The sequence below is a fragment of the Tripterygium wilfordii genome, chromosome 23 (assembly GCF_013401445.1).
Source record: "Tripterygium wilfordii isolate XIE 37 chromosome 23, ASM1340144v1, whole genome shotgun sequence".
NCBI lineage: Eukaryota > Viridiplantae > Streptophyta > Magnoliopsida > Celastrales > Celastraceae > Tripterygium > Tripterygium wilfordii.
The window spans coordinates 8,946,658-8,955,208 of NC_052254.1; positions in this window are offsets into that span (position 1 = coordinate 8,946,658).

Sequence of the window (8,551 nt, forward strand, 5' to 3'; positions counted from 1 at the left end):
ATTTGAACACACGAAGGTCGGTGGACATTTTCTTCAATTCAGCCCTTTTTCCGTCGCTTTTCATCCAAACCGCAATCAACCTATCAAAATACAAATCAACACATAAATACACTCATTATTTATCAAAAGAAAGCTTAAGAGGGGGATATTTCTACCAAAAACAATAGGTATTATCATACCTATCAGCCATTCGATTGTGGATGCCTTGGTGATACGAAGCAAAGCTTTATCTTCCACGTGTTACAAAAATCTTGAAGTTTATGGCTTATGAACTGAGATCCATTGTCACAAACGATTTCATAAGGAATTCCAAATCTGCAAATGATGTTTCTCCAAATGAAGCTTTTAACTTCTTTATCCCTAACTTGTTTATAAGCTTCTGCTTCCACCCATTTTGTGAAGTAGTCTGTTAAAATTAATAAGAACACTCTTTGTCCCGATGCTGGAGGAAGCTTTCCAACGATATCCATTCCCCATCTCATGAATGGCCATGCTGATGAAATTGGGACCAGCTTCGTTGGTGGTTGATGCGAAATTTGTGAAAATCTCTAACATTTATCACATTTCACCACATATTTGGCTGCATCGCCACGGAGCATAGGCCAATAATAACCTGTTTGCATGACTTTACTAGCTAAGCTTCGGCCACCTGAATGGTTTCCGCAGACACCTTCATGTAATTCTGCTAAGGCATATTGTGCTTCTTCCTGAGATAAACATCGTAGCAATACTCCTTGGTATGATCTTTTGTAAAGAATGCCATTAGCTATCGTGTAACGTGATGCTTTTCGTTGTAGGGCTCTGGCCTCATTCTTGTCTTGTGGTAACACATCATCCTGTAGATATTGTATGAATGCTGTCCTCCAGTCATCATTGTCTTCAGTAATAGCAAATGATTGTTCCACCGTGGAAGTTTTGCTTATTGCCGATGATTCCAAATAAATCAATAGGACATTCTGAGTTATTTGCACTTGACTTGCTGATCCCAGATTTGCCAATGCATCTGCTTGTTGGTTTTCTTCTCTGGGAATTTGATGAATCCGGAATTCTTTGAATTCAAGTTGCAACTTCCGCACTATTTCCAGATAATCGTTCATTCTTTCATCTTTTGCTTGATATTCTCCATTTAATTGATTGACGATCAACTGGGAATCTGAAGTCACGTGAACACATTGAACTTTTAATTCTTTTGCTAGTTTCAGTCCCTCAATCAGAGCTTCATATTCTGCTTCGTTGTTTGTCGCATGAAATCCGCAATGTACAGCTTGAGGGAATTGATCTCCTTGTGGTGAGATTAAGATGATACCTAGGCCGCTTCCCTTTGCATTACTTGAACCATCAACAAATAATTGCCAAATAGCGTCATCGTCTTCTTTGTTTTGATGCAATTCTTTGTAAACACCATCCATCATTCCCGGACTAAATTCAGTAATGAAGTCTGCGAGAATTTGGGCTTTGATTGCTGTTCGAGGTTGATATTCGATATCATGTTCGGTCAATTCAATTGCCCACTTCGTTAAACGTCCGGATAATTTTGGTTTATGGAGCATCGTTTTGATCGGGAAGCTCGTCACCACCGTGATAGGATGACTTTGAAAATAAGGACGAAGCTTTCTTGCTGCAGTGATGAGTGCTAAAAAAGCTTTTCCATTAAAGGATACCTTGTTTCAGCATCTAGCAAACTTCGACTAACATAATATACCGGATGCCGCTGGCTGTTTTCTTCTCTTAGCAGTATTGCACTAATCGCAAATTCAGAAACTGCTAAATAAAGATAGAGTATCTCACCGGTTTTTGGCTTCGCAAGAATTGGAGGATTGGTCAGATATTCCTTCAATTTCTTTAATGTCGTCTCACATTCACCTGTCCACTCGAAGCTAGCTGATTTTTCCAAAGCCGTGAATAGATGATGACATCTTTCAGATGATTTGGTGATGAATCTGTTTAACGCTGCAATCTTTCCCGCTAGCCGTTGTACGTCTCGTATTTTTGTGGGAGAAGGAATATCAAGTATCGCCTGGATTTGATCAGGATTTGCTTCAATACCTCCTTGTGTAACAATGAATCTCAGAAATTTTCCTGCTTTGACCCCAAAAACGCACTTGAGAGGATTTAACTTCATCTGATGAACATCAAGAATTTCAAATGCTTGTTTGAGGTGTTCAACATGATCTTCGGCCTTCAGAGTCTTTACTAACATATCATCGATGTATACCTCCATCGTTTTTCCAAGTAGGCTTGCGAACATACGATTGACCAGCCGTTGATATGTCGCTCCTGCGTTTTTCAATCGAAATGGCATCACTTTATAACAATACATACCACGTTCGGTTATGAATGCAGTTTTCTCTTGATCTCCTGGATGCATCAAGATTTGAATATATCCGGAGAATGCATCCATAAAGCTGAGTAGTTCATGCCCTGTTGTCGCATCCACAAGCACATCGATATGAGGAAGTGGAAAAAATCTTTCAAACAAGCTTTATTCAGATCTGTGAAGTCGATACAGACTCTCCACTCTCCACTCTTCTTTTTTACCACAACCACATTTGCTAGCCAGTCTGGGTACTGAACTTCGCGGACGAATCCAATATCTAGCAGCTTTTGAATTTCCTCATTGATGACTTAATTTCTTTCTGGAGCTAATCTTCGTCTTTTCTGCCTTACTGGAAGGAAATTATCATCGACCTGCAATTGATGAGTGATGATATTCGGATCGATTCCAATCATATCTGCATGTGTCCAAGCGAAAGTATGTTTATGATTTTGCAGGAATCGGATCAAATTTTCTCGCAGTTGATGATCCAAGTTGGCTCCAATCTGAATCTTCTGATCTGGATAATCCGGATGAATGATGACTTCTTCTATCTCCTTATGAGCCAGCTCTTCTTGATTACTTAGAATCGGCCCTCGCTGTAATTGCTATAAAGCTTTGGTTTTTCCTTTCAATGCTTGTTCATAGCAACTTCTTGCTTGACGTTGATCCCCATATATTTCTTGTATTCCATCTCTTGTTGGGAATCGTATCACTTGATGATAAGTTGATGGCACAGCCCTCATTGCATGAATCCAAGGTCGTCCAAGTATCGCATTATATGGAGATTGACAATCTAATATATTAAATCGAACCTGGAGATTTATTCCCTTGGCATATACTTGCAATGGAATAGAGCCGATGGTGTATTGTTGTTCCCCGCTGAAGCCGATGAGTGGTACAGGACCTCTGATTATATCTGCTTCTGAAAGTCTCATTGCTTGGAGTGTGGACATGAACAGTAAATTTGCTGAACTGCCATCATCAATCATGATTCTTTATACTTCACAATTGGCAATTTGCAAAGTTACTACCAGGGCATCATCATGTGGATTGAGTAGCTTCGTTATCTCATCATCTGTGAAGCTGATAACTTGTCTCGTGAATTGTATCATCGGCTTATCATTCCATACCTCAGAATTTTCTGCCTGCTTGACATGTTTCTTTGCCGATGAATGTGTAATTCCGCTAATCTCCGATCCACCAAATATTACGTTAATCGTCTTCTCTGGTGGTAGTGGCTTTTGTTCCTCTTCTCGTTTTTCAGCTTGGGACATCGCCGCTTTTCCTCTTTCGGATAGTAAATCCCAAAGATAACCTTTCTTAAGCAATTGAGTTACTTCTTTTTTGAGGGTGAAACAGTCGTCTGTTGTATGCCCGTAATCGTTATGAAACTCACACCATTTGGAAGTATCCCTTTGATCTAGCGGTTTACGTAATTTGTCGGGCCATCTAACAGCATCTCCCATTTTCTTCAGCACTGATAGGATTTCATTTGGTGGAATTACCAAATTGTATTCAGGAGATCGAGGTTTCTTCTTAAAATCGATCGGTTTAAGATCTTTACGAGGATATCGCGGAGCTTCTGATCTTGTTTGCTTTTGCTCAGATTTCTTCGACTGCTCTGTTAGTCGCTCTGGAAGCCTTCCTTCATCTTCTTCCCATTTAATTTGAACGCTTGCTCTTGCCTGAACTTCTTGAAAAGACTTACATGGATAACGGGTAAACTTTTCGTATAATTTGCTTCCAGGAAGAAGAGCCATGCGAAATGCATTGATCGCAATTTCATCTAAGCATCCTGGAATTTCTAGTTTTTCTTTATTGAATCTCGTCAAGAATAACCGTAGAGATTCTCCTTGCTTTTGTCGCAGTCGATATAGATCATCTGATGTTGGAATTATTTTCCTACTGCTTGCAAATTGTTCAACAAATGCATCGGCCAATTGTGCGAATGAAGCGATCTGGAAGATTAAGATACCACTTCAAAGGAGGTCCCACCAAGGTTGAACTAAATCCTCGGCACATGCATGCTTCATGCTTGTTGAATGGGTATGATACCAGAGTCAATCGTTGACTATACTGATCCACATGATCTTCTGGATCAGTGGTACCATCATAAGGTTTAATATGTGGTATGATGAATTTCTTTGGGAGCTCTTCCATGGCAATGGCATGAACAAAGGGAGATTTGAGGAAAGTATGATTTTTCTTTATAGGTGGTGGCATGCCCGGTATCCCGAAGAAGGCTGATTCCATTTCTTCTAGTCTTTTATCGACACTTCACTGCGTTTCAATTTCTGGCAATGTTGTAGTTATGTTTGACCAAGCACCAATTGTTGGGACAGCCGAAGATGACGTTGGTATAGGAAACAGTGGTGCCATGGATCGTGTCGTTGGCCTCAGAAATTGAGTTGATGTCTATGCCAATGATGATTCTGTCTGATGCACAAATCCTGGCAAGGGAACACTTGCGTTGGGAATTTGCGTTGTTTGTCCATCATTGAGTCGAACAGAAGTACTTGGGACAGTACTTGCAGGGACGGTTCTGGTTACATGTGGACTTGAAGGTTGATTCATAAGATCAAGTAGCTTTTGATTTTCTCTTCGAACAATCAAGTTTTCTTGCTCCAACTGTTGGACCCTTCTTTCATGTTCGTCGAAGCGTTGAATCAAAGCTTTCATCTTCTCGCTTACAGCATCATCTCGTGAATCTTCTGCGTTTGTCATTGTGATGATACTAGTTGCCCCCTATCTGGCGCGCCAAATTGTTGATGTAAATTATCGACAATCGAATTGTGGAGAATGAATGGGCAAATACAAGACAAAACAGAGAAATTTTACGTGGTTCAGCTTTTAGCCTAGGTCCACGGTGCAGAATGATATGGTATTTTTATTTATCACTTGTGAATACAGTGTGAGTAAGAAATCCCCCTCCGAATTCGAATCCCCTTCCACCCTCCTAATGAACTCCTTTTATGCTTTTCTTGAGCAGTTACCAGCAGTTGTGGCAGTTAGAGAAGTTCATAGCAGTTTGGAGGAGTTTACGGTAGTTTGGAGTAGTTTGCAGTAGTTTCGGCTGTCACCATTTAACGAGGAACTGCCTTATCTTCGGCTTCGTCCCTTAGTTATTGGTTCGGCCTTATTTGCATCGGCTTTGTACTGCCTTGATAAGACCAAGTCCTTTTTGGACTGTAAGTTCTGGTCTGTTTTATTATTGTTGGGCTTCGGGGCCCTAGCCTCTGTTGGGCTTTTATTATTGTTGTTGGGTTGAACATGACCCATATAATTTGTTGAGGTTGACTTTGACCCCTACACTGCCACTGCATGAAAATATTTCAAACACTGCATAACACTACCGAAGTACTGGCAGTGCATAAAATACTACATAATAAAACTATTGCCAATGCAACAAAGCATTTCAAACACTGTATAAAAGTACTACTAGTGCCATCCATAAAAGTATAAATAAAACACTGCATCAAATATCAAAATATTGGCAAGGAATTATACATTCTCAAAAGTCAAAATACCTCCAGCAATAATGATTGCTAATACTAATAAGTAGTAAGCATCAAATGCAAGGAAGTACTGCTAATACATTTCATGTTTATAAAGCAGACTTTCAAAAAAATAATCTAAGTACTCAACCATAAAAGCATCTAGTGTCAACTACTGACTGCCTAAAAGGCCAAAACTCAAAACATGATATAAAATATTGTACATATCCTACTTTTACAATGAAAATTTTATACCAGCTCAAAAGCAAATTCAACATTCTTTTGCTCCAACCAGAATAGCAAAATAGCTTGACTGATTAGTGACTACCTATATTTTTTTCTCTTGAAACCACCAATAAAAATGAACTAATATATGATATGATTAGGAAAGAAAACCAAGCACTAGTCTGCAGCATTGAACATTCAAACACTAAGAAAATGAAATAGCACCCAGAAAACCCAGTCAAACACCAACAAAGGCACTCTGAAATTAGAATCAAGCAAATCTAAGCCTAAGGTTCGAAATCAACACCAATAAGAGATTAAGAGTACCATACCTGATTACTGGAGAGGGAGAGGTTGGAGACTCAGAACTTCGAAGTCAAAACACGGGCTTAAGAGTGTAGAGATTGTAGAAGGGCAGCTCGGATGGAAGACTCGAAGACGACAATCCTGCAAAAAACCCAGTCAAAGACCAACAAAAGCACTCTGAAATTAGAATTAAGCAAATCTAACCCTAAGGCTCGAAATCAACACCAATAAGAGATTAAGAGTACCATACCTGATTGCTGGAGAGGGAGAGGTCGGAGACTCAGAACTTCGAAGTCAAAACAAGGGCTTAAGAGTGTAGAGATTGTAGAAGGGAAATCCGAATGGAAGACTCAAAGACGGCAGTCATGCACTCCTACGGGGCTGCGATAAACTAGGTTTGAGACTTTGAGTGAGTGGGTCTCTTGCGGGGGCGCAGGGCTGCGAAGTCTGAGTCATCTCTGTCTCTCTGAGACTTGAGTTGAAATTAGGGTTGCTGAGTGAGATTGAAAATGTGAAATCCAGGACCAGAAGACGAAATGACGAATAAGATTTTGAGTTATGTTTTAAGTGTTTAATCTAATGGTGGAAATGGAATATTGCATCTGATAACTATTCAAATCAACGGTTTATAAGTGATATTAATAATAGAAATTAGAAATTAATAGACATATATATTAAATATTAGACCCTATATAATTAATAATTATAATATTATATATTTATCCGGTCCGGTCCGGTTAACCTCTGGTTATGAATTTCTCAAACCATAGACCAGACCGTAAAAACTCGGTTAGAAACGGTTATTTAAACCGTTTGACTAAATAAGTCAATTAACCGAACCAAACCAGAATGACCGGTCCGGTTTTCAGTTTTGGTCCGGATTCTGGTTTCATTTGCACAGCCCTATTCCTCCCTATCTGAAATTTTCGATTACAGATATCTCAGATTATTAATTTTCTTGATGGTCATAATGGGTAGTCATTTATTATAAAATTATTTCCCCATCGGAATAAATTTGATGAAGATGGTGAGATTATGATCAAGTGATGGTTATACACTTAACTATAAATTATGGAAATATTTCCCATCGAAATCAATACCATTATTTATAGGACAAAGCAAGTTAACTGATTAAATTTACATTTGACACGGCGTATTGTCTAGACAATGAAATTTAATGTGAACTAAATTGCATGGAATTTACTCTCCCATCGAGATAGGATATTTCATGCTAAAGTGTTTTGATTGTTAACGAATTATATGATTGATTATGGGTGCAATCTTAGATAATTCGAATCCTGTATGCCATAAATTAATTTCTGAATATGTCATTTTTCAGTTTTTCAAAATGCCTTCATTCAACCCATTATCTGTTATACTTAAAGACCATAAGTTGGATGGAACAAACTATGTCAACTGGAAAAGAAATTTGGATATTGTGCTCACCTCTGAAAAGTATTAATTTGTGTTGACTGAAGTATGCCCTGAATTGCCTGAGGAGGGTACCACTGATGAGCAAATCAGTGCTCACAAGAAGTGGAAGAAGGCTGATGAAATGGCTAAATGCTACATGTTACCGTCAATGTCAGACGTGTTGCAAATACAACACCAGAATATGACAAGTGTCTATGACATCATTTATAGCCTAAAGGAGATGTTTGGTGATCAAGGTAGAGCCGCAAGGCAGACTGCCATGAAAACACTCCTAAACACCCAGATGAAGGAAGGAGCCAATGTAAGTGAGCACACTCTTAAGATGATGAGTCTTTTGAATGAGCTCGAAGTACTTGGTGTTGATATTGATGGTGAAAGCCAGATCGATATCATACTTCAATCTCTTCCTGATAGCTATGAGAATTTTTGACTGAATTATAACATGAACAAAAGCCTTTATACCTTGTCGAAACTTCTCAATGAGCTTAAAGGAGCAGAGAAACTTCAACCTAAGTAAGCTAAGGTCAATCTGAATGAGAAAGGATCTTCTACTAAACCGAAAGGTAAGAAGAAGAAAAAGACTCAAAAGAATAATAAATCAGTCGACTCCAAAGGTATTCAAGGTGGAGTGAAAAACCGAAAGGCAAGTGTTTTCACTGTGGCCAGAAGGGACATTGGAAAAAGCAATGTCAGACATGGCTAAGCAAGAATACTCAAGTTAACTTTTTTTTATTTATTGTCGAAACACAATTAGCGGTTGTGTCTACTGGATCTT